General features: G+C 43.3%; 1 protein-coding gene across 6 annotated transcripts in view; it reads left to right on the plus strand.

The window, feature by feature from the left end:
• LOC144768578 (sulfotransferase 1 family member D1-like) overlaps positions 1-26,363 on the plus strand; it is a 284,580-nt gene that overhangs the window by 244,890 nt on the left and 13,327 nt on the right. The window lies entirely within an intron of this gene.

The following is a 26,363-nucleotide window of genomic DNA, read 5'->3' on the forward strand; positions in this document are numbered from 1 at the left end:
TAAACAGTCAACACCTCAAAAAAATAATTACAAGTTAAAGGAAAAGCAATTAAAAACAAAGGTTGAGGTTCGTTACATTTTGGTACAGCGATATTGTACATCATACAGAAGGAATAGTAACTGTGCATTAATAATTACTGATTGGGGCAATATCCTTGTCCTATCGGGTCACCATATCTGAGCCAGGGAATAGGTTTTGGTGGTTATATGTGGGGATCTGCTGGTAGCTGATTGATACAGGGCCCCTCCTGTCCACCCAGTAGTTTTCCTCTACACTCCAACTTGTGGTTGGGAAACACGCATTTCTGGGGTAGAAGTAGCACAATTCCCGTGTTGCTATTGGCCCATCTCCTCTTTGTGGCTCCCAGCTATGGAGATATGGGACAACCTGGTTATCCCTAAAATTAACAATTGCCAGGTCTCCGGCTATGGTCTTGGGTCGGGAACCTATCCACCCTACCCTTCTCACATTTAAAATTCTTCCATCGATATTAAATGGAAGAGGTCTGTTCTTCGTTAACCAAAACTGTACTTTGTTTTTAAGGTCCTGTTGGCCTTCAATTTTTCCGATAGGGAGCTTAGGCACTCCCGAGAGGACACACACATAGGGTGCTGGCTCCGGTGGTAAGTTTATACATCTATTGCTGGCAGCTAACCCCTCACAACCCTTTTCTACTTTGTTTAGCCCTGCTCTAAGAGCAGAGCTAGGGGCCATAGTCGATTTTTTGGGTACCTCCTTACTTTTGAAAGCTAATGGTACGGGAATTAGTAGCTGGCTCTGAGCTATGTTGCTGTTTGCATTGGTATCAAGCTTATTGGAAGCAACTATGCTCTGGGATTGGATCTTTGGGTTGGTATTTTCCTCAATTTTCGAAAGCTTTTCCCCAATTCTCTCTATCCTCTCAATGAGCGGGGATAGTAAGGTCTTAACTAGTTCTTCTAGATGGACCAGCAAAATAGAAGGTAAGAGGGATACAGGGGTTTCCGGTGTTTGACGTACTTTGGGTGACTCTAGGATGGTGGTGTCAATGACCGGTGGGGGGCTTGAGTTTGTTTTTTGGAATTTCGCTGGTTTCCCCTTTTGGTCCATACCTTTGCGTTTTCTGCTCTGGGAAGAGACCTGGGGATGTACTGTCGCTTGAATGGTAGATTTATCTATTGGTGCGAATTCCTAGGCTTGGGACTTCCAAAACCCGTAGGGGATGTTGGGGAACCGGTTTGTTCAAATCCCTGCTCTATAGGTATATACCTAGTATTGCAAATTGCATTGAGTTCCCTAAATAGTAAGGAGTTAGGTGAGTCGGTAGGATTCGAAGGGGATCGTACACAGCATATGGTATCATTAGGAAGGCTGTGTTCTATTGTCTCAATGACCGATGTTACCCTTGTTATATACAAGTCCAGTGTCCCCTTGAGTGACCCTCCCTGAGAAAAAGATTGATTGGGGGGCCCTTTAGGGGTCATGGTGCAACTAGCTTGTGACCCAAAAAGCACACTCCTATGTATGGGACCGGTGGGTATCCTGACCATCAAGTGGGGCTACTTAAAAAGGGCAAAGAATATCGTTTTCAGCCTCTAAATAAATTGGCTCCGGATAAGTGTACCTTAGTTCAATACGTTAGCCCCAGAAGACCAGGATGGGTGTTCCGACCCGACCTCCTCTGGCCTCTGAGGGCCACAGAGGGCCCGCCTTTTGCCCGGGCTTAGCCCGGCACACGCCCATGCGCGTCCCGCGGGGCCGGAAGTGTGGCTTACTTAAGTCACCCCCGATAACAAGGGGGAGGGTCCGCTGGTCTCGTGGGCTCCCCTGCGGCTCCTCGGTCCTGCCGCCGCCAAATGCTGCGTCTTCCGCGAAGCGGGAGGCGCGAGGTCGCAGATAATGCCCCCGGTAACAAGGGGGAGGGTCCGCTGGTCTCGTGGGCTCCCCTGCAACTCCTGGGTCCTGCCGCCGCCAAACGCTGCGTCTCCCGCGAAGCGGGAGGCGCGAGGTCGCAGATAATGCCCCCGGTAACAAGGGGGAGGGTTCGCTAGTCTCGTGGGCTCCCCTGCGGCTCCTGGGTCCTGCTGCCGCCAAACGCTGTGTCTCCTGCGAAGCGGGAGGCGCGAGGTCGCAGATAATGCCCCAGGTAACAATGGGGAGGGTCCGCTGGTCTCGTGGGCTCCCCTGTGGCTCCTGGGTCCTGTCGCCGCCAAACGCTGCGTCTCCATGTCATCAGTGATGTCATGAGTGATGTCACTGACCATGTCATGAGTGATGTAATATGTGACGTCATCAGCAGTCCATTGCAGGCGCGCGAGTTATAGTTAGATGAACTAACTATAACAGGGGGAATTTCAAAGGTTTTGTATGAGTAAAATGACCAGCTAACTATAGCTGGTGTGAAACCTATGTTTTTTTCAGTGAATTTCAAAGTTTTTTAAAATGCTAATTCCTAACTATAACGTGTGTGAAACCTATGTTTTTTTCAGTGAATTTGCAAGGTTTTTTAAATGCTAATTCCTAACTATAACGTGGCTGAAACCTATGTTTTTTTCAGTGAATTTCAAAGGTTTTTTAAATGGTAATTCCTAACTATAACGTGGCTGAAACCTATGGTTTTTTCAGTGAATTTCAATGGTTTTGTAAATGATAATTTTTAAATGTATTAATTGTTATATTTTTTATACTAATTTACTAAAAATATTTTATTTTTTAAATTACAATACATATTTTTAATATAAATTGAAAAAAAATGTTTTTACACCTCTCTGCAATGCAGCCCCTGGCGCGTTTGCAGAGGGGGAACTAATTCCCCTTGCATACTAGGGGTCCCTGGGGGCCAACTAGCCCACCGGAATCCTCCAGTATGCGCCAGGGGGCTGCATTGCAGAGAGGTGTAATGAGGCTATGCCCCTTTTAACACCTCTCTGCAACGCAGCCCCCTGGCGTGTTTGCAGAGGGGGAACTAATTCCCCTTGCATACAGGGGGTCCCTGGGGGCCAACTAGCCCACCAGGAGCCTCCAGTATGCGCCAGGGGGCTGCGATGCTTTGCCCTGGGGGGTGGCGGTCCCCGGGGCAGTGTGGGGGGGGGGTTGGGGGCCCCCCGCACTTCTTTATCACTATGCCCCCGCGATTTGGTCCCCCCTGGGGTAATTTGAAAAAAAACATACCAGGTTTTTTAAAACAAAATTGGGGCCTTGGGGGGTCCTTGTGGGACCACCTGGGCAGGCCTAGGGGGTCAGGGTGTTTCTACCCTGCCCCCTTTTTGTGTTCAATAATCAAAAAAGGGGGGGAATGGACAGCTTGTGACTGCGTTACCAAGGTTCTCTATCTTTTAAAAAAAAAAACCTCATACACGCATTGAAGTCACTTCCGGGGGCAGAGTCAGCACAGGAAAGCCACATGCTAGTAGCGGAACATTATTCCGTCCCCCGCTGAAGTACGCGTTTTGGGCATAAGAGGCACAGTACACCTCGCCCAGATTAAAGTGGAACACCAGACCCACTGTAAGTTACTTCACAAATAGTGTAAGTACTGTATTCTTGTCCTGATGAATGCCCCATAGACTCGGCTGGGCATAATGGGGCAGAAACATGTCGACTGAAAGAATAATTAGATGTATAGCGAATTCTGTAGCATGATCATCATCTATACACGATAGATTTTAATATTCTTTCTCATCCACTTTCGAATTAAAACCCTTTTTTTTGGGGTGAGCGAAGATTTTTAACTCACGTATGAGCACTGTTTAACAATTATCCCTGGACACTACTAGGTTTTTCAGTGGTTGCCTCAGGCTTGAGGCATGCATACGACAAAAAAAGACCCATAATGATGCATTAACGCATAATTACAGGCGGAGAACCAAGATATACTGCCATCGATTTCAATGCGTGTATGAGGGTTTTTAAAAAAAAGATAGAGAACCTTGGTAACGCAGCTAGAAGCTGTCCATTCCCCCTCTTTTTTTGATTATTGAGTACAAACATGAGGAAGCTGAATGGACGATATGATTTCCTCCTCCCTACCTGGTGATTTTGACCCTTTTTGTGTTCTACACGTTTGTTTTTCTGCTTTCTTGTGCCTCTGTCTACTGAGCACAAGATGGCTACCACACTTCCTGGTTTGGAGTGTTGACTGCCAATGAGCATGCAGCTTTCTCGGAAAGGTACGCGCACTGTACGCGTACCGTACGCGGATGTACGCGGACCCGTGCGCGCACGGTACGCGCACGCCGCGATTTACATTTACAAAAAAATATTTTTTTTTGGGGGGGCTTTGTGGGTCCTTGTGGGACCCCCTGAGCAGGGTGCTTCTACCTTGCCCCCTTTTTGAGTTCTACACATTTGGTTTTCTGCTTTCTTGTGCCTCAGTCTACCGAGGCACAAGATGGCTACCAACAATTTCTGTTTTGGAGTGTTGACAGACATTGGCAGCCAATCAGCATGCACCTCGCGCACGCGAAGGTCCGTGCATGTACGCGTACGTACGCGCACGTACGCGGACCCGTGCGCGTACGGTGCGCGCTTATAGATATATATATATATTTGATTTTCTCAGGAGCTACTGGAGGGATTTACACCATTTAAGCAAAAGGGCGATCTGCGAACCGAACTCTACCTCTCTGCCAAATTTGGTGTAATTCCATTCAGCCGTTCGGGCTGTAGCCGTGTCTAATCGTCCTATGGAAAATAACATTGGGAAAACACGTTTTGGGACCCCCCTTTTTTCTCAGCCCCCACTTGACGAATCACCCCAAAACTTTCAGGGAAGGAGACAGAGTTCAGCACGCGTACTGAAATCTGTTCAATTACGAGCGCGAGCTGCATGCTGATTGGCTGTGAACTGTCTGTCAACACTCGAAACCAGGAAGTGTTGGCGGCCATCTTGTGCCTCGCTAGAACCGAGTCACAAGAAAACAGTAAAACAAAGTTAAGAAATAAGGGAAGGGGGTAGGGTAGAGACATTCTGACCCTCTAGGCTTGCTCAGGGGGTTGTATATGGATGTTTAGGCTCTATTTTTTATTTTCTTATTTTTAAAGAAAAATCGTGGCGTACGCGTATGTAAATACGTACAATTACGAGCAGGAGCTGCATGCTGATTGGTTGTTAATGCAAGTGTTCGCAGCCATGTTGTTTGTTGGGAGAGCAGAGTCAGAAGAAAACAGTAAAACAAAGTTGAGAAATAACGAAACGGGGCAGGGTAGAAACATTCTGAGCCTACAGTCTTGGTCAAGGGGTGGTACATGGATCTTTAGGCTTAATTTTTATTTAAAAAAAATAAAAAATGGCGGGAGACTCGTGCAGTAGTTGTACGCGGTGGAAAAGTTGAAAAAAAAGTAGAAGTCCGTTTTATTTATTAGGTCCCAGGGGGGAAATTACGGGGGCAATTTTTCTGCATAATGGGGGCTTGTAAGGTGCCCCGAGCACTGGGGAACGGAACTCCTCTGGTTTTATTTAGAAGTATTTGGGGGGGTTACGGTCCTACTCCCCGCAGTCTCGGTGAGCGGCACCCCTCGGGTCTTTTAAAAAAACACAAATATGTTTTGAGGTCTCTCTCTCTCCCCGTACACGTCGCGGGGAACGCCACATTTCTGGGGCAGTGATATGTAAAATGACCTTCCAGCTCAAAATCGCGGCGTACGCGTATGGAAATACGTACAATTACGAGCAGGAGCTGCATGCTGATTGGTTGTTAATACTCCAAACCCGGAAGTGTTGGCAGCCATGTTGTTTGTCGGGAGAGCAGAGTCAGAAGAAAACAGTAAAACAAAGTTGAGAAATAAGGAAACGGGGCAGGGTAGAAACATTCTGAGCCTATAGTCTTGGTCAGGGGGTGGTACATGGATCTATAGGCTCAATTTTTATTTTTTTAAAATAAAAAATGGCGGGGTACTTGTGCAGTAGTTGTACTCAGTGGAAAAATTGAAAAGAAAGTAGAAGTCCGTTTTATTTATTAGGTCCTGGGGGGAAAATTACGGGGACCATTTTTCTGCATAATGGGGGCTTGTAAGGTGCCCCGAGCACTGGGGAACGGAACTCCTCTGGTTTTATTTTGAAGTATGCGAGGGGGGTTACAGTCGTACTCCCTGCAGTCTCGGTGAGCGGCACCCCTCGGGTATTTAAAAAAAAAAAAAATATGTTTAGAGGTCTCTCTCTCTCTCTCCCCGTACACGTCGCGGGGAACGCCACATTTCTGGGGCAGTGATATGTAAAATGACCTTCCAGCTCCGGGTACCTGCATTGTGTGGAGTTTTTTATTAATGTTGCGAGGGTGGGCTTGATGATACGTCCTTGTTAATTCCCATAGAAGCCTATGTTCTGGTGTTAACATGGGCTTCTATGGGAAATAACAAGGCTGTATTATGAAGGTCATTATCGTCATTTTATCGGCAGTTTCCTGCCAATAAAACGGTGATAATTTTAACACCGGTCCTTGATAATATGCACCTAAGTTTAGTGGTAAAAAAGAGCAATGGGCCATATGATCAACAAAAGGCGATACATTATCGTCGCTTTTATTGGCAGGAAACTGCCGATAAAGCGGCGATAATGGGCTTGATAATATGCCCTAGTGAATAACCATAGCAGCCCAGGTTAACATCAGAATTAGGGCTGCTATGGGAATTTACAAGGGCCTATGGTTTTTTATTAATGTTGGGAGGGTGGGCTTGATAATACGTTCTTGTTAATTGCCATAGAAGCCTATGTTCTGGTGTTAACATGGACTTCTATGGGAAATAACATGGCCGTATTATCATGGTCATTATCGCCGTTTTATCGGCAGTTTCTTGCAAATAAAACGGCGATAATTGTAACACCGGTCCTTGATAATATGCACCTAAGTTTACTGGTCAAAAAAAGAGCAATGTGCCATATTATCAACAAAAGGCGATACACTATCGTCGCTTTTATCGGCAGGAAACTGCCGATAAAGCGTCGATAATGGGCTTGATAATATGCCCTTATGAATAACCATAGGAGCCCAGGTTAACACCAGAACCTGGGGTGTTATGGGAAGTTACAAGGGCCTATTTTCAAGCCCATTATCGCCGCTTTATCAGCAGTTTCCTGTCGATAAAAGCGGCGATAATGTATTGCCTTTTGTTGATATGCTCCTTCATTTCTATCATAGTATGTAAAGGTTTCCTTTTTTGTTGGTGTAGCAGTTGTACTCTCTTTATATCAGTTAGTAAATCTGTTGCTTTCTCTTTCCGGTTCGTGTGTGTCATCCGCTGCTGTACTTTTGTACAGTATTAATAGTCATATTCTATGGGAAATAACAAGGCCGTATTATGAAGCTCATTATCGCCGCTTTATCGGCAGTTTCCTGAAAAGCTTTCCTTTTTTTTGGTGTAGCAGTTGTACTGTCTTTGCATGCTCAGCGTTGTTTCGAAGCTCACGTTTTCTTTTTCTTCAAGTTTAACAAGCAAACCTTTCTTTATATCAGTTAGTAAATCTGTCACTTTCTTTTCCCGGTTCAAGTCATTCGCTGCTGTACTTTTGTACAGTATTAATAGTCATATTTTTTATATATTTATTTGAAAGGTAGTGCCGAGGAGCCAAACGTTGATTCCGTACTTCGTCCACCGCCATTTCAGTAGAACTCAGTAGTTTTCAATCCTAGTCTTGACTATCTTACTATAGTATTTCCACATTATTTTTATTGTGGGCCGTCATACCCGTCCCCCACAAAATAAAAGAAGTATGTATTTTTTTTTAATTAATTTTTATTAAACAATAAATATAAACGAAACTCAATTATAACTATATTAGAACTGGAAAAATAACTTAAACAATGTTATAAACAAATTGTGAAATGGATTCCAAAAGGTGTCCGATTGTTAATCTGCAAAAGAAAAAGAAAATTAGAGTTTAGAATTATGTAGATGTGAGTAAATGAGCTGAAGCATTACGGGGCATATTATCAAGAACGGCGATAAAATTATCTCCGTTTCAGCGGCAGGAAACTGCAGCTAAAGCCGCGATAATGGGCTTGATAATATGCTGTTGTGAATTCCCATAGCAGTGCAGGTTGTGGTGTTAACCTGGGCTACTATGGGAATTTACAAGGGCATATTATCAAGCTCATTATCGCCGCTTTAGCGGAAGTTTCTTACCGCTGAAACGGCAATAGTTTTATCGCCGTTCTTGATACTATGCCCCTACAAGTTTTGGTAACTCTACGGTTTTACGTGTGCAGTGTGACTCGTACATTCCAGTTCTGTTATAGTGCTGCGTTCAAGTGGTGTCTATATGGAAGTGCCTAGTGCGTTACTGACGCCCGTTATGGTGACTTATTTCTAATGTATTCCTTTGAAGGCTTTGTAGATCTAGGCCTTTGTGCTTACCATTGTATAAACCTTGTGGGTAAACATTTTAGGCAGTTGGTGTCACAACTCATTCTGAACAATTCTTCTACACGTCTACACGTCGAAGACAGCAGTGTCTAAGTTTAAGAGAGAAAGAGAAATGATGTCACAGAGAGTGAGAGAGAGAAAGAGAGAGAAAACAACATTAAAACTGTGTCGCAGAGTCTGGAGTTGAGATGTTTTCCTTGCGTCACTTTATTCATGTTAAAAGTGACTCAAAAGTGGCGTAATAAGGTTGTGAATCTGTTTGTCAGACTGTTGTAACCTATCTGTTGTCATTGCTCGGAGGTAATTATAGATCAAACCCATTATAGCCACTTTAGCGGCAGTTTGCTGCCGATAAAGGGGCGATAATTCTGTCGCCAAGGCTTGATAATATGGCCCTCTCTCGTTTCACAAATAAAGCTAACACTACAGTTTTACGAGTGCAGTGTACCTGGTACATTTTACTTGTTATAGTGCCACGTTCAAGTGGTGTCTATATGGAAGTGCCTACTGCATTACTAATGCCCGTTATGCCGAATTATTTCGAATGCATTCCTATGAAGGATTTGTAGATATAGGCCTCTGTGCTTACCTTGTATAAACAGTGCGGACACAGGAGTTCACAACTTGAGTTCACCTCTGCTTCTATACGTCAAAGTATATTCAATAAGTTGCAGAGAATTCCATTGCTGTTGGTCGATAGGCCGTAGTTGCTTCTGAACGATGTTTGCTGAAGGAAACAAAAGGACATTTTGATTAGTCATCGTAAGCGGAGTTGCGTAACTACTATCAAAAGTGAATTTTAATGTGAGTTCTTAATATTCTGTAGTTAAGAGTGTTGCAGCTACAGCAAACAAAGGAAGATCAATAAGTTAATAGAGGCTTGGGACGGCCTCGTGACGCAGAAAAAAAAATACTATCATGGACGCACAATTAATAATAATAGAGGGCTAGGCACGTGGCGTAGTACAAAAATGCGACACAGAAATTCATGCTCGCACAATTTTTAAGATTAGAGGTGTATAGGATCTCGTGACTTATAAATAAATATTTCAATTATGTAAGTACAATATAAAACCATTGAGGGGTAGGAAAGCCATATGAAGGATAAAAAAAATAGTATTATGCATATACAATTTACAGTGGAGGCTGATGTTGTGATGTCTTCTCTTACCTTTGCTTCTGTTGTCTTTTGTCGTGTCTTGAAAGGCTGTGGTTTCGCTGAGTCTGGGGTGTTTTCGACAGTCTGTGTGTCATCGCAGCAGAGGCAGGCAAAAGAGAGCGTGCTCACGTCAGTGCCCGCATTATATGGGAACCGCGGGGGCTGACCAAACCAAGCCCAGGGCCGTCATTGGCAGCGTTTTCGCGGTCTGCAAGAATGATGGCCCTGGGGGACATCCCATTGGCTAATGTTTTGGTTTCCAGGCTAAATGATAACAAGCATGCTTGGTGGCGGCATGTGTGTAGTGTGGGCGGGCCTGCACTGCGCATGTGCAAGTGTGAGTGTGTGGATCAACAATTAACAACAGAGAGAGATGGGGGCGGTGTTATCATGTGTGCAGAGGCAGGCCCAGAATCGGATCTGCAATGAGTCAGCACTTCTAATCATTCTTCTTAGCGCGCCCTGAGCTCTCATTTGTCACTAAGAGGGTGATCGCACCATAGTTTGTACTGCTTATCATACTCAGCGTGTACCCACAGATACAGTGCGAATATGCTTTGACGTTACGCATCGCATTAAAGCTTCGGTGTGACGTCATGTACGGCGTTCTGTATGCGAAAGGGGGCAATGTTTCTACTTGGTTTAAAACATGTATGTATTTAATGTACATACAAAGGGCAGACATTTGGGATAACTATGAATTTTTTTAATACTTGTAATAATCATATATTACTTTTAAAAAGAATTAGACAAATCGCGGTAGAACATCATGCGTACTCGTATTGAAAGAGTTGCGCAAGCACATCATAGGCGTACGTAAAGCCATGTGACTTAAAAAGTAGAGATTTGATTGGTTCGTAACTTTTCCTATTGCGACTTTTGAAAGTTCCGTCCCATTATAATTATTCGACTTTGACTTTCTAAGAAGAAGTATTTGTTCTGAGAATCTTCTCAAATAGAAGGAAGATCACAGTAATACGAGCAATGGAGTCATATCCCAGCAGTTCTTCAGAGGGAGATTTAATTCCTGAAGAACCTCCAAAGAAGAGGAAAGAAGCTCTAATTTGGAATTTTTTCACTTTTCCAGAAGGTCAAAAAAAGGTTAATGCTCCAAAAGTAACTTGTAAAATTTGCGAAACAACTCTTTCAAGGGGTGATCCATGTAAAAAATACTCCTTTGGCACAGCAAATATGGTGCGACACGTGAAGAATTTGCACCCCAAGAACTTTGCTCGAGCTGCAAGACGGAGGTTGCTAGAGAACCCACCTGCTGCTACACCTAGCACATCAACTGCGTCAGCAGCATTTTCAGCAAGCAGTCCACACCCACATATTGATTCTGACTTTGCTAAAGTTAAAATTCTATGCATTTATTGCTATAAACTTTTGTGTTATGGGGAACAGTCTATAGACTTGATGAAACGCAGGATGCAGGATCATTGCTGTCCTCGACATTAGTTGTTCTTTTTTTCATTCTTTTGTTCCGCTTGGAATTTGTTGAGAAAACACAAAAAAATACAAAACAAAAAAAACAGTTCTCTTTAGAACTTCCTTCACTGGTCAAAGAAAGAACTATATTTCTATGTTAGTGTGTAAAAGTTTGTCAGAATGAATGTGTAGTTCATAAATGAATGAATGAATATGTTACTAGTGTATGGAGAATGTGAAAGTGCAGAAATATAAGGAACTGCTACAGCATAAATCTATAAGGTGTTTATCTATAGTATACTGTAGTATGCCCGAAGCACTTGAATGTATCATATGTACATAAATATGTTACAAGTCTATGTTTCAATTTGCGTTGCTGGTGAAAGTGCCTGGGTGAATTTGTATGTCTTAGGGGTGGATTTACAATCCCCTTGTGCCTCTTTTACACAGCCGTTGTGTCACTTTTGTGACACAGCGATGGTTCAAAAGATGTGCCATGGTGTGTGGTATTAACAATGTGACGCATCTGGAGGGTGTATAACATTGTAAAGCGCTGCGCCAGAAGAGGGTTTCTTGTGCAGAAGGGGGTGCAGCAAGGCCTCCTAAAAGTGACTGAGTGAAATTTATAACATTTTATTCAGTGACTTTTGAGCTTATGCTGCGTCAAAACCTTGCACATGCTTGAAGCAGGTGTAAGGATTGATACAGCATTGTGAGCATAGGGCCCCAAGAGAATTGCTGGAGCTGTGTTATACTTGCAACCGACGTCAAGCAATAATTCATCCAAAAATTACTTTGCAATTTAGTTTTGTTATTTTATAATAAGAATATGAAATGTAATCTAAAAAATAAAAATAATATAAATATTTATATTAAAAATATAAGAAATTAGTATAAAAAGAAAGCCATAATAATTAATACATTTATAAATTATCATTTACAAAACCTATGAAATTCACTGAAAAAACCATAGGTTTCACACACGTTATAGTTAGGAATTAGCATTTAAAAAATCTTGCAAATTCATTGAAAAAACTATAGGTTTCACATGTTATAGTTAGCTGAACATTTCTATCATACAAAACCTTTGAAATTCCTCCGTTATAGTTAGCTCAGCTAACTATAACTTGCGCGCCCGCAATGCACTGCTGATGACGTTACATATTACATCACTCATGACATGGTCAGTGACATCACTCATGACATCACTGATGACATCTCAAATGACATCCCTGATGACATCACTGATGACATCATCCAGTTATTGTGTGTCTTTCTGAAAAATGGCGATTCTTTTCATTATTGTGGACCTGAGGTGCCTGTCATTGGGGCGCCTGGAGGAGTTGGTAATTGCCGATTTTTGTGGGGCTTCTAATGCAGCAGACTTTGTTTTATTTCCTCACCCTGGGACCCACTTGGGATTTACTTTTTAAGCACAAAGCCATGTACAGCACCTATTGGAGGATGAGTAGGACTACACACCCCAGAATGCCATCGGGCATGGAAATATTCTATTTAGGCGGGGTTACCAGTGCGAGTCCACACAGCTGCCGGGACTTTGATGTTTCAGTCAGTGAACAAGGGCGCAACGCCCGAAACATGTTTGGCGATTCAGATGGTGAGATTTAATGCAATACGTCTGTTGCCCTCATTAAACGAAGGCTGTTGTTATCACCTTAGTGGCATTTCCTTGCATGGAGATTCTTTTCATGATGTGAAATTGCGGTGTTGCCACGCAGCGGAGATGCCCTGCCACGATCCTTTTGGACCTGAGGTGCATGTCATTGGGGCGCCTGGAGGAGTTGGTAATTGCTGATTTTTGTGGGGCTTTTAGTGCAGCAGACTTTGTTTTATTTCCTCACCCTGGGACCCACTTGGGATTTACTTTTTAAGCACAAAACCATGTACAGCACCTATTGGAGGATGAATAGGACTACACACCCCAGAATGCCATCGGGCATGGAAATATCCTGTTTGGGTGGGGTTACTAGTGCGAGTCCACACAGCGGCCGGGACTTTGATGTTTCAGCCAGTGAACAAGGGCGCAACGCCCGAAACATGTTTGGCGATTCAGATGGTGGGATTTAATGCAATACGTCTCTTGCCCACATTAAACGAAGGCTGTTGTTATCACCTTAGCGGCATTTCCTTGCATGGCGATTCTTTTCATGATGTGAAATTGTGGCGTAGCCACGCCGCGGAGATGCCCTGCCACGATCCTTGTGGACCTGAGGTGCCTGTCATTGGGGCGCCTGGATGAGTTGGTAATTGCCGATTTTTGTGGGGCTTCTAATGCAGCAGACTTTGTTTTATTTCCTCACCCTGGGACCCACTTGGGATTTACCTTTTAAGCACAAAGCCATGTACAGCACCTATTGGAGGATGAGTAGGACTACACACCCAATATCCTATTTGGGCGGGGTTACTAGTGCGAGTCCACACAGCTGCCAGGACTTTGATGTTTCAGTCAGTGAACAAGGGCGCAACGCCCGAAACATGTTTGGCGATTCAGATGTTGAGATTTAATGCAATACGTCTGTTTCCCACATTAAACAAAGGCTGTTGTTATCACCTTAGTGGCATTTCCTTGCATGGCGATTCTTTTCATGATGTGAAATAGCGGCGTAGCCACGCCGCGGAGATGCCCTGCCACGATCCTTGTGGACCTGAGGTGCCTGTCATTGGGGCGCCTGGAGGAGTTGGTAATTGCCGATTTTTGGGGGGCTTCTAATGCAGCAGACTTTGTTTTATTTCCTCACCCTGGGACCCGCTTGGGATTTACTTTTTAAGCACAAAGCCATGTACAGCACCTATTGGAGGATGAGTAGGACTACACACCCCAGAATGCCATCGGGCATGGAAATATCCTATTTGGGTGGGGTTACTAATGCGAGTCCACACAGCTGCCGGGACTTTGATGTTTCAGCCAGTGAACAAGAGCGCAATGCCGGTAACATGTTTGGCGTTTCAGATGGTAGGATTTAATGCAATACGTCTTTTGCCCACATTAAACGAAGGCTGTTGTTATCACCTCAGTGGCATTTCCTTGCATGGCGATTCTTTTCATGATGTGAAATTGCGGCGTAGCCACGCCGCGGAGATGCCCTGCCACGATCCTTGTGGACCTGAGGTGCCTGTCATTGGGGCCCCTGGAGGAGTTGGTAATTGCCGATTTTTGTGGGGCTTGTAATGCAGCAGACTTTGTTTTATTTCCTCACCCTGGGACCCACTTGGGATTTACTTTTTAAGCACAAAGCCAGGTACAGCAACTAGTGGAGGATGAGTAGGACTACATGCCCCAGAATGCTATCGGGCTGGAAATATCCTATTTGGGCGGGGTTACTAGTGCGAGTCCACACAGCTGCCTGGACTTTGATGTTTCAGCCAGTGAACACGGGCCAACGCCCGAAACATGTTTGGCGATTCAGATGGTGGGATTTAATGCAATACGTCTGTTGCCCACATTAAACGAAGGCTGTTGTTATCACATTAGTGGCATTTCCTTGCACGGCGATTCTTTTCATGATATTACCTACTGGCGGTCGCCAGTAGGTATATATAGTTAGGATTTTTTTCCTATGGGATTTTTGAAAATTCTATGTTGAATAACTTTGGCGTTTGAGGACGGAATTGGCTGAAATTTTCTGGAAAATGGAACATTTTGTTTCTGAGCAGCCCCTGAAAATGTGGGGGGGTTTCGTCTAGCGGGGGCCGAGAAAAAAGGGGGGTCCCAAAACGTGTTTTTTGGCAAAATTGTAGGGACTGGTAGCCCGATGTGCCTTTGCTATGTCTCAAGATATATGCTCCAGTGGTTTTTACGAAAATTAACTTTGAAAAATATATATTGGGCTACATTGGGCTATATATATGTTGGAGCCCAAATGTAGCCCAATGTAGCCCAATGAAGCCCAATGAAGCCCAATGTAGCCCAAAGATGGCCGCCAGAGACAAAAAAAAACAAATGTAGCCCAAATATCAGCCAGATGTAGCCCAACTATAGCCCAGTGACAGAATGGCCCAGAGTGTTTTAAAGAACAACTAGAACGCTAACAGTCTTACTTATGACAAAAGTATGACACACCTGAAGTCATCTTGATTGGAATAAAGTGGTAACACTTAATACATTTAATTTGAAAAGGAACAAAATAAGGGGTTTCATTTTGCCATAGAAATGTTATATATATATATATATATATATATATATATATATATAATATATATATATATATATATATATATATATATATATATATATATATATATATATATATATATATATTCACTGAAAAAACCATAGGTTATAGACCATATATAGTTAGGAATTAGCATTTAGAAAACCTTATTTTACTCACACAAAACCATTGAAATTCCATATATAGTTAGTTGCACTAACTATATATCGCGCACCCGCAATCCACTGCTGATGATGTCACATATTACATCATTCATGACATGGTCAGTGACATCACTGATAACAACATCCAGTGATTTTTTGTTTCTATAAAGTTTAAATATGTCTTACATATTGAAGAATGAGTGGATGTGTAAGTGTCTGGACGAAGGATTTAGTAGGTGCATGACTGACTGTATGAGTGAGTGATTAAATGTGTCTCACTGACTGCATGGGTTAGTGACTAAACTGTCTTAATTTGTGCATCATTATGTCTGTTGTTCTGTAAACTGCTGCATGTGTTGATCAGTAGCTATATGAGTAACTATATGGGTTATTGATTGATTGCCCAAGTATTTGTATGGGAGACTGAGTGTGTGTTTGGCTAGCTGGGAGGTGTGTGACTCTGTGCAGATCAATCTGTACTTGTATCAATGATTGTATAAGAAGGTAAGTATGTGTTAGTATATGTTTGAAAATGTAAGGTGCTCTATGTTTAACTGTATAGACAAGAAAATGGAAGTGTCATTGATTCTTTACAGGACTGACTAGGTGTGTGAGTAACTCCATGGATGAGTGGCAGACTGTGAGTGTCTGTATAGGTGTATGAGTGCATATGATAGTGTTGTAAAGATGAGTGATTGTATGTGTGAATGATTGTATGGGTGAATGAGTGAAGGTGTGTGTAGACGTAGCAATCAGTGAGTGCGTATGTAGTAACTAGTATTGGTGTGTCAATGGTTTCAAAAATTATACTCTCTTTTTAACACTGGGTGAAACAGAGGTTATTTTAAAAAGTGAGGAGATGCATTGTATTGTCACATGAATGATATCATCAGTGATGTGGTCATTGATGTCAAATGAGATGTCATCAGTGATGTCATCAGTGATGTCATTTGAGATGTCATCAGTGATGTCATCAGTGATGTCACTGACCATGTCATGAATGATGTAATATGTGACATCATCAGCAGTGGATTGCGGGTGCGCGATATATAGTTAGTGCAACTAACTATATATGGAATTTCAATGGTTTTGTGTGAGTAAAATAAGGTTTTCTAAATGCTAATTCCTAACTATATATGGTCTATAACCTATGGTTTTTTCAGTGAATTTTCAAGGTTTTGTAAATGCTAATTCCTAACTATATATGGTCTATAACCTATGGTTTTTTCTGTGAATTTCATTGGTTTTTTAACAGCTAATATCTGTAGCTGTAAAATGTATTCTTCTTTAAATCCAAAAATATATTTTATATGTTTATGAATAATTTTTTTTTTAAATATTTTTTTTTCTTCGTTCCCGCTTCGCGAATCGTGAAGCTTCCCGTTAGCTGACCTTGATGCCGCGAAATAGACCGCGAGCCGGTAAACGTTTCTTTACCGCAAGTGCCGTGTTAGAAAACAACATCGTGACGCCTCCCGTCCGCATGACGTTTCACGTTGTCGCGTGATACGTCATATGACGTGCTACGTTAGCGAACTGGTACGCGAAGCGAGTCGCAAAGCGCAGGTTTCTGGAAGCAAACCGGGAGGCCCTGCAAAGCGCTTAACGTAAACACAGCAAGTCATGTGACTTGGTAATAACACTTTTCATTGGTTCATTTCACTTTTGGTTTCCTAATGATGTAAGACTAGGTCATATAATCTAAAATGAACACTTTTGATTGGTTGAGAACTCTTGTTTTTCCCAAATGATGAAAATCCCTCCTTCTTTCCTCACTCTGACTTTCATCATTGTGAGAGAAAGACCCTTTGTGATCACTGAGCAATGGCTTCTTTAGTAGCTTCAGCTGGTGCTTCCCCACCACCTCCACCACATCCAAGGAAGAGTGGACCACCTGCTCAAGTTATAATTCAACAAGAAGAAGAAGAAGAGGAACAGGACGACGAGCACGAAGAGAGGCAGTTTTTGCCTGAGCAGCCCAGGACGTCTCACCGGAAAGAAAACTTCATTTGGCAATTTTTTTAAATTCCCAAAGGTCAGAAAAAAGTAAATGCAAGATACGTAACTTGCCTTATATGTCAAGATAGACTGTCCAGAGGAACCGAGAAAAAATACAGTTTCGGAAACTACACAATGCATCGCCATATGACTAGGTGGCATCCTAACAACTACAGTGCTGCACAGTTTCGGAACGACCTAGATAATCTCCCTATTATGGCCAGAAGATCTGTTGTACCGGAAGTAACGGGACCAGAGGGCAGGGAGATGGTGCCAAATATACAAATGAAATTTGGTGAAGTAAAACACACCTGCGTATTTTGCGATGGATTCATTTCCTACGGAGAAAAAAGCATCACTCTGATCAACAGAGCTATTGACTATCATATGCAAGTTTGTACGAAACGCCCAAAATAATAAATACTTCTTTTTTTGTTTTGTTGCTCCTGTTGAGCCCTTTACAATGAATCGTTTTCATTGCCCCCTCCAAGAAAAACCCCAAAAAATATAAAACTTCAGAAAGATTCCAAAAAAGTAAAAAAATGTTCCGAAAAATAATAAAAAAAATATAAAACAACAAAAACAATAAAAAAAAAGTTCTTTTCAGAACTACCTCCCCGTTATTAAAAAATTGGTACAATATTTGGAACTGTGCCAACCTCTATTTCTCTTAGTTCGCTTCCCAGTTTGCTCGCCGGTACGCGAACTAGAAGCGAACCAAAAACAGTAAGTATAAGGGAAGGAAACAGACACTTATGTTAAAAGAAAGACAGCTATGGGGAGTAAACTAGAGATACTATTATCCGTAATCCACTGTTGATGATGTCACATATTACATCATTCATGACATGCTCAGTGACATCATCAGCAGAGGATTGCGGGTTTTTTGGCAACGTGCCTTATCCACGGTTTAATAACGCTGCCTTTTGCTTTATATAAGTTTTCAAATTGTATGAAATATATACCAATAGGTCGTTATGAACCTTTAGGTAGTGCTTTTCTTCATGAGGTCTGGTCACTTCCATACACATACAGATGTTTCAAAGATGATCAAGAAGTTTATCTGAATGGAGAGGAATGCACTGAGACGCCAGATCATTCACTAATGTGTAGGCACATACAGTTACACGGTTCATGCAACAAACACCGACCAAATATGGCTTGCGTGTTGCAAGGCACGCCAGTTCCTGCTATCATCCCCACGTTCAAGTTGTTGGAAAATGGTAGTTATTTGATGCTCAATAATGAAGATTGTTCTGAGTTAATTGAAAAGGGTCTGCACCTCTGTACGGGTGTTCGCTATGTGAAGCACGAAAGTTTCACGGGCCGAACTCAAGGCCACCTCTCTCTGAGACAAAAGAGCTCTTATTCTTGCCATGCCGTTGAAATCTGTCCCAAGGTTGGTATTTGTGGCCAGATTGAAAACTCCCTATGTTCATGTGTGGGAGGAAATAGAACATTTCTGCAGCAAATAACCCGTTCACTTACTGTTACGATAAAAGGAATACTTTTAATTCAGATTTGCCTTTCAATTTCAGCAAGATGGTTCCGACTATCTTTAACGCATCCTCCACAAAGACCCTGACGCACTTTTTTAAAGTTGTTACCAGTGGTCTCGTGACTTCATTTGAGAAAATCTTTGGAGTCATCCCTGCTTCCTTTCATTCTATTTTCTCCACTCTGGTAAGAGGATTGGCATTTTTACTTGCATTACCAGCGGACGCTCTTGTGCTTTTTTACATTTTTAAATATGGATGTCCCTCCTATGCAACCTCCCACCCTGCAGCTGCTGACACTGTTCCGCAATCGCATGCTAGAATATTATGGCACAATGCCGTTGGCGATATTAAGCACGGCATATGGATTATCTTTTCGATTCTCCTACTTCACCTGTGTCCAGCCTGTATTTCACTGCCTGACCTGTGATTTCGATTGGGCCATTGATTTGTGTCTCTGCGGACCGGTTTCTCCTGACGTCGACTTTAATCAGCTGATGACTCCTATCATTACTCACGAGTTGGTTTGTCCTGGCGAAAGGATTATGGCTGTGGCATTGATGCATGGACTACTTGGTCCCTGGAATTTACTGGCGGCAGCACAGTCTTTCTTGGAACAGAGCTTTCTTGAAAACCCACCGAGCTGTCCTCTGATGGTGATAGAGGATCCGGTGCTGGGAGAGCACGTATGTTCTTTTCCGCTTTTAAATTGGATGGCTGAACTGTTTTCGGATGAAGACGGTGACTTCCTATTGGAGGCTGTTGCAGCTTATTTTGCATACACAGTTATGTCATAGACCTTTTTCATGTTTGATATGCTGAGTACTAGCATTTCATTGACAATTCATTGACTTATTTGTCAAGTTTTTATTATTTACCTTGCCTATTGGCTTAAGACTCGATAAAGTACTTGGCTGTTTTATTTTTCTTTAGCATTAAATTTTCCTAGTTTTTAATGCTTTACCTTGCGGACCGTCCACATATAAACTTGCAATCTGCTCTCATGAGATGGCACTTCTATTATCTTATTCAGTTCGTTTCCGGATCATGGGGAGGTGTCATCTAGGTCCTGGATATCTTTACACCGTGTTAAGTTAGCATGGGCTCATTACCGGTTTAAACGCCATTTTTCCTTTTTTGCAACTTCTGCACACGACACTTAGTTGTTGCTTTAGCTTTCCACCTAGTAGTTCATCGTGGTTTACATGAGAATAATATGTTATTGCTCTACTATCTGCTTTGCTTGTTAAACTATATCTGTACAGCGAGTGCTAAAGTTTCAAGAACAACACGATACAGAATTGTTATGAGGTCTGATCTCCACGACTTCATACTCATAACATAAGTGCAACTTCTGCCAATTCTGGGCATGAGGCGGGTTTTATATTGCTTTGCCGAACACACATACACAACAGTTGATGCGGTTCACATGAACAGAGAGCTGGTGTATGCTGATGTGATTCCTTCAAATCTAAGACACTAAAGTATGGGCACGCCCTAAACCAACACAAAGAGACCTTCTTAGCAAATAATATAATATGTGTATTAGGGAGGGTGAGATATAAGCAGCCGCGGGCCGTGGAGGGAGTTACGGTGAGGCAGGGAGGCGGGGAGGGGGAGAAGCAGGGTGGAGCCCTCTCTACCTTGCCCCTCCCCCTCCCCGCCTCCCTGCCCCACCGTAACTCCCTCCACGGCCCGCGGCTGCTTATAAGTGTTGCTAACTCTTATTCATTTACAGCATGTTAACATACTGTCACCATTCGCTTTTTATGTACTAGTAACTATGCTGGTAATTTTGCTACTGATAATATGTGTACTTGTATTCTCCACCCTGCTTCTCCCCCTCCCCGCCTCCCTGCCTCACCGTAACTCCCTCCACGGCCCGCGGCTGCTTATAAGTGTTGCTAACTCTTATTCATTTACAGCATGTTAACATACTATCACCATTCGCTTTTTATGTACTAGTAACTATGCTGGTAATTTTGCTACTGATAATATGTGTACTTCTATTATCTAAGATACTACGCCTGAGAAGACGGCATTAGTAAATAAACATTTCAAATACACATGTGTTCTTCTTAACTCCATGTTCTGGTTTCTAAGAAATATATAACGACCGACTGTTCATGAGTTCCACGTATCCTGAGGTACTATAAGTTCATATTCTGGATTGTCTAAACATTGAGAGTTTGTTATATCCAATGTGACACTGTACCTAGCTTGCTAAGGAGTTTTTGATTACTAACGTGAGTTTTGGGACACCCTAATTCGCCGAGGTTCCAATCCTCTGTCCACAGTTCTGTGTGAGAACAGAAACCCTGCGACAGGGGCACCCCCGACCCTTGCTGGAGCTTCATTACACTTGCGATACAACTCCAGCAATGCGCCACCTTTACGGCACAGATACATCACGCATCTGTGCTGTTTTTGCCCCATGATGCGCCGCATTGTAAATGCAGCACACCATAGGTGACGGAACAGCGGCACAGAATGACTAACACATCCCTGGTGATGCGCCAGTCATCATAAATGTATCCCTATGCTTCTTATCTTGTTAGAGATGAACCGCCATATGTATCATCAAAGTTTTTTGCATTTCCTAAATAGCGAACTTTAAGGAATAAATAGCGATTCTTTACCATTCCTAGTTTGCGATGAGCTATTTGCTAATTACAAATTACCCATTCATTTCCTTCATTTCCATAGGGCGGTTGGACTCACTTTTAGCTCGAACGGCTGAATGGATTTCCACGAAACTTGGCAAAATTGTAGGGACTGGTAGCCCGATGTGCCTTTGCTATGTCTCAAGATATATGCTCCAGTGGTTTTTACGAAAATTAACTTTGAAAAATATATATTGGGCTACATTGGCCTATATATATGTTGGAGCCCAAATGTAGCCCAATGTAGCCCAATGAAGCCCAATGTAGCCCAATGTAGCCCAAAGATGGCCGCCAGACACACAAAAAAACAAATGTAGCCCAAATATCAGCCAGATGTAGCCCAACTATAGCCCAGTGACAGAATGACCAATCAGCTTCGCAAACCTCCGTTACGCGAAGCGGAGCGCTGTTACAGATATATATCTTTTTTTGAACGTTAATTTCTCAAAATCCACTGGAGCACATATATTGAGACCTAGCAAAGGCACATCGGGCTACCAGTCCCTAATATTTTGCCAAGTTTCGTGCAAATCCATTCAGCCGTTCGAATATTATTATTATTATTTTTTTTTGCCCCGCGGGGCCCTTTTAAAACCTCCACATCAAACCTAGGGGGTCAGCGAGGATCTACTATGCTCCCTTATAGTTATTTCCCCCTTTGTTTTGACCTCCTCTTGTCTCTCGATCCTACCGAGAGACAAGATGGCGGCCGCTACGGACTTTTTGGAATGTTGACAGACGCCGGAGAACCAATCAGCTTCGCTTCACAAAGCTCCGTTGCGCGTAAAGTACGCGTCCTGGGACGCTGCCAGGTCCGCTGTTACAGATATATATCTTTTTTTAAACGTTAATTTCTCAAAATCCACTGGAGCACATATATTGAGACCTACAAAAGGCACATCGGGCTACCAGTCCCTACAATTTTGCCAAGTTTCGTGCAAATCCATTCAGCCGTTCGGGCTAAAAGTGAGGCCAACCGCCCTATGGAAAACTCAATGTTAAAAACACGTTTTGGGACCCCCCTTTTTTCTCGGCCCCCCCTTGACGAACCCCCCCCAAATTTTCAAGGGCTGCTCAGAAACAAAATGTGCCATTTTCCTGAAAATTTCAGCCAATTCCGTCCACAAACGCCAAAGTTATTAGACATAGAATTTTCAAAAATCCCATAGAGAAAAAATCCTAACTATATATACCTACTGGCGACCGCCAGTAGGTAATATATATATATTCACTGAAAAAACCATAGGTTATAGACCATATATAGTTAGGAATTAGCATTTACAAAACCTTGAAAATTCACTGAAAAAACCATAGGTTATAAACCATATATAGTTAGGAATTAGCATTTAAAAAACCTTACTTTACTCACACAAAACCATTGAAATTCCATATATAGTTAGTTGTACTAACTATATATCGCGCACCCGCAATCCACTGCTGATCATGTCACATATTACATCATTCATGACATGGTCAGTGACATCACTGATGACATCACTGATGACATCTCAAATGACATCACTGATGACATCACTGATGACATCTCAAATGACATCACTGATGACATCACTGATGACAACATCCAGTGACTGTATGTTTCTGTAAAGTTAAAATATGTCTTACATATTGAAGAATGAGTGGATGTAGAAGTGTCTGAACAAAGGATTTAGTAGGTGCATGACTGACTGTATGAGTGAGTGATTAAATGTGTCTCACTGAGTGCATGGGTTAGTGACTAAACTGTCTTAATTTGTGCATCATTATGTCTGTTGTTCTGTAAACTGCTGCATGTGTTGATCAGTAGCTATATGATTAACTATATGGGTTATTGATTGGTTGCCCAAGTATTTGTATGGGAGACTGAGAGTGTGTATGGGTGGCTGGGAGGTGTATGACTCTCTGCATAGATGTATGGGTTCAAAATTGCATGTGGAAACAGCTGTATGGGCGGTTGACTGTGTGCATGACTGTATTGGTGAGTGAATAGATATCTCAGTGCTACATGTCAAAGTAAGTACATATGTAAAATACAGTACATGTGAGAGTTGACATATATAAATAACTGTGCATAAGAGCCAGTGAATGTGTGAGTGGCTGTATGGATCATTGTGAACTTGTATCCAGGATTGTATAAGTGAGTAAATATGTTTTAGTATATGTTTGAATAAGTAAGGTGTGTTTAACTGTATAGTTAAGGAAATGGAGGTGTGATTGATTGTTTGCATGACTGACTGGGTGTGTGTGTAACTTCATGGATGAGTGACAATCTGTGAGTCTGTGTTTACACTGAGTGTATCTAAGGTTATATTAGAGTCTGAAGAGGTTCATCGTATTATCACATGAATGATGTCATCAGTGATGTGATCAGTAATGTCAAATGAGATGTCATCAGTGATGTCATCAGTGATGTCATTTGAGATGTCATCAGTGATGTCATCAGTGATGTCATTTGAGATGTCATCAGTGATGTCATCAGTGATGTCACTGACCATGTCATGAATGATGTAATATGTGACATGATCAGCAGTGGATTGCGGGTGCGCGATATATAGTTAGTACAACTAACTATATATGGAATTTCAATGGTTTTGTGTGAGTAAAGTAAGGTTTTTTAAATGCTAATTCCTAACTATATATGGTTTATAACCTATGGTTTTTTCAGTGAATATATATATGTGTGTGTATATATATATATATATATATATATATATATATATATATACACACACATTACCTACTGGTGGTCGCCAGTAGGTAGTTATAGTTAGGACCTAGTTTCCATAGTGTTTTTTTGTTTTCTCAATATCTTTGGCGCCTGTTGACAAATCTTCACGGAATTTTCAAAACTAGTGGCCCACTACGGTCAGCTCCTATCTTGAGAGTTTCGGGGTGATTTGACAAGCGGGGGCTGAGAAAAAAGGGGGTCCCAAAACATGTTTTCCCCATGTAATTTTCCATAGGAAACTTTAGACACAGCTACAGCCCGAACTGCTGAACGGAATCACACCAAATTTGGTAAAAAGGTAGGTCTTGTTTCAGAAGAGCCATTTGTGTTAAATGATGTAAATCTATTCTGTAGGTCCTGAGAAATTTGTAAAAGAAAACATTGCAATATCTAGGGACGAGGGTGAGTCTCGACCCCTCCCGAGCACAAGCTTCACAGTGATTGGCTGCCAACAGTCCAAACTAGGAAATGTTGGCAGCCATCTTGTGATTCGGTAGAAACGAGTCACAAGAAAACAGTAAAACAAAGTTGAAAAACAAGAAAAGGCGAAATTCACGCTGGAGTCACGAATCCCACCATCATTTTAAAAAAAAATGAAGTGCGGGCTCCAGCGCTTCATTTAATTGAGGCCCCGGGTGGGGCAGGTCCTCTGGGCATTGCCACAAAATATTAGCAGGGGCCCGCACGGGCTCCCGCAGCCCCGGGGACCGCTACCCCTGGGGCCTGTTTAATTTGTGTGGGGGCCTCCAAGGCCCTCCCAAGCCCCAGGTACCGCAGCCCCTGGGGCTTTTCTCAAATATTCGCGGGGGCACACAGCCCCCCCGCAACCCCGGGGACCATTATGGACTCCTGAGCCCCGGGGACCACCACCTCCCCGGGGCTGTGCATTAGTTGCGCGGCCCCCCTCCTGGAGCCCTTGATGGCCCTGGGGACTGCCACCCCTAGGGCCAGCTCCAGCAGTATCCCTGGGTGCCCACCCCCGGGATACTGCTGTTTGCTATGGCAGGGCGGGAGCCGTCACAGCAAACTCTGCTTTGGATTTTGGAAGCGAGTGCAGTTTTACTGCTCTCACTTCCAAAATCCAAAGCAGATTGCTTTTCCATACGGGGAGCTGCATGTCAGCAGGTCCCAGTGTGGAAAAGCAATGCAGGCTCCCGCAGGAGGCGGGGAGCCTGCGGGACCGTGGGGGCATAGGGGCTCCCCCCTTGGTCCCCAACGGATAGGGCCAACCACAGGGGATGGGGTCCCCGGGGCTAGAAGTGGCCCGGGAGGGGGGTCACTTGGCCCCCCCCAAAAATAAAATAAAGGCCGCCCGGGGAATGGGGTCACCGGGGCCAATAGAGGCCTCAGGAGGGGGGCACGTAGACCCTCTCCTTTTTTTAAAAGGGGTCAGGCCCTAGGGAATGGAGTTACCAGGGCCCAAAAAAAGGAAAAAGAAGGGGGGCCCACAGCCCCCCTTCTAAAAAAAAAAAAAAGACCGGCATCGTGTCGGAGGTCCCGCCCCCTTTTTGCAACACTCTGCAAACGCACTCTGTGGCACGTTTTAAGTTGGGGAATGAATTCCCCTTCAATACTGGGGGTCCCTGGGGGACAACTAGCCCACCATGTACCTCCAGTGTGCGCCATAGGGCTTCCTTGCAGAGAGGTGGTCCGAGGCCACGCCCATTTTTACACCTCTCTGCAACGCAGCTCTGGGGCACTTAGTGGAGGTACCGGGTGGGCTAGTTGGACCCCAGGTACCCTCAGGACTCAAGGGGATTTAATACCCAATTTATAATGCACCAGGGGATGCATTTTCACAGTGGTGCAGGGAGGGGGCGTGGCCTGATTTGACAAGTGTGCAAACGCTCCCCGTGGTGCGTTTTAAGTTAGAGGATTAAGTCCCTTTCAATCCTAAGGGTCATTGGGGGCCAAGTAGTTCACCAGGTAACTCTAGTATAGGCCAGGGAACTGCGTTGCAGAGAGGTGGTCCAAGACCACGCCCCCTTTTTATACCACTCTGCAACGCAGCTCTGTGGTGCTTACTGGAGGTAGCTGGTGGCCTAGTTGGCCCTCAGGGACCCTCAGGATTCAAGGAGACTCAATAACCCAACTTAAAATGTGCCACAGAGCGTGTTTGCACACTTGTCACATCAGGCCCCGCCCCCCTCCCTGCACCACAGTGCGAACGCGCCCTGTGGCACGTTTTAAGTTGGGGGATTAATTCCCCTTCAATCC

This window comes from Lissotriton helveticus, chromosome 7, assembly GCF_964261635.1.
Source record: "Lissotriton helveticus chromosome 7, aLisHel1.1, whole genome shotgun sequence".
NCBI classification, from domain to species: domain Eukaryota; kingdom Metazoa; phylum Chordata; class Amphibia; order Caudata; family Salamandridae; genus Lissotriton; species Lissotriton helveticus.